General features: G+C 43.2%; 1 non-coding gene across 1 annotated transcript; it reads left to right on the top strand.

Moving 5' to 3' along the window:
• The first annotated feature begins 340 nt into the window (after nt 1-340).
• On the top strand, nt 341-504 carry LOC115869476. The gene has a single exon (XR_004046209.1). It is a non-coding gene; the product is annotated as a U1 spliceosomal RNA (small nuclear RNA).
• The last annotated feature ends 959 nt before the right edge of the window (nt 505-1,463 follow it).

The raw sequence follows: 1,463 nt of genomic DNA on the forward strand, positions 1-1,463 counted from the left end.
GGACTGTGATCTGTCTCCATGGGAGAAAGACTGAGCCTTTTACCCCGGTCAGCAGTCACAGTCTCGGAACCCACAGGGGACTCTGTCAGTCAGCATCCACTCGGTGGCAGTGAGTTAAGCGAAATAAGTGAGAAACAACAGGGCAAATTTTATACGATGCGGTTCAGATGGAATATCTAGAATAGATACATGAATAGCGATATAAACTGGCCAGCAGGGGCAAGAGCAAAGAGGCACCGGGGTTGCTGCTTAATAGGTACTAACTTAGTTTCTGTTTGGGCTAATGAGGACGTTTTAGGAACAAATAGTGGTGATGATGGTGGCCTAACATTGGGAAAGTATACTTACCTGGCAGGGGAGACACCGTGATCAGGAAGTTGGTTTTCCCAGGGCGAGGTTCATCCATTGCACTGCGGGTGTGGTGACTCCTGCAATTTCAGCAAATGCGGGAAACTCCACGGCATAATTTGTGGTAGTGGGGCGCTGCGTTCGCGCCAACCCCTGAAAAAAAAACAAAAACAAACCATTGTGAAAGTGCTTCGTGTCACTTCAAAATGCCTAAAATGTCACATTTGATGTTGAATGTATTTTACCAAAGGAGCCCTGATGGCACTGTGGGATAAGCATTAGGTTGCTAAACTCAAGGTCTGTAGTTCAAACTCACCAGTCGTTCCATAGGAGTGAGATGCAGCCATCTGCTCCTATAAACATAACAGGGTCTGAAATACTAAGAAGTTCTCCACTGCCCCATAGGCTCTCTATGAGCCAGAATCAGTTAGACAGCAGCAAGTGGCAGTGTGGAAAAATTTAGTGCAACAGCATGAATCAAATGGAAGAAAGGACCATATAGGAGGAAAATTAAGGCATCAAGCTAACAGAGAGGTTAGAAAAAGGTACATTGTTTTTATTTACTTATTTTTTTATTTTTAAGACAACATTTATTATAGTCTTAAACAGGACAAGGGCGTTTGCTGATACACAGAACTGTAGAAAGGACATGGGAGATGAAGGAAAACTGTGCCATATGCATGGAATGCAGCAAATCAAAACATCCTAAGTACAGGCGGGGCTACCATAGTGAAAATGGGCCCTGATTATGGTATGTATGTTGTACAGCAGAGGAATTTATAAATGGGTACAGGGCCTCCCCAAGACGGTCAGGACATGATTCATGTCTTTGGGACCCCTCCTCCCACCCCCCATGTGGTAATCTCCATAAAGGAAACACCCAGGCAAGCCCCTAATGGGACTGTCCTTCCCTGGGTTTATCAGGTGGGTGGAGGTAATACCCTTTCCTTTTTAAAAAAACAACAACAGTATTTTTGGCAAACCATCCACATATCATTCAATACTTCAGTCATTTCTAGAAGAGTTGTAGTCATTTCTAGAAGAGTTGTACAATCATTAGTACAATCAATTTTAAAACATTTTCTTCTTCCTTATACTCACTGTTATTCATGTAG

The sequence above is a fragment of the Echinops telfairi genome, unplaced genomic scaffold (assembly GCF_000313985.2).
Source record: "Echinops telfairi isolate 266 unplaced genomic scaffold, ASM31398v2 ScPeMD7_27;HRSCAF=92, whole genome shotgun sequence".
NCBI lineage: Eukaryota > Metazoa > Chordata > Mammalia > Afrosoricida > Tenrecidae > Echinops > Echinops telfairi.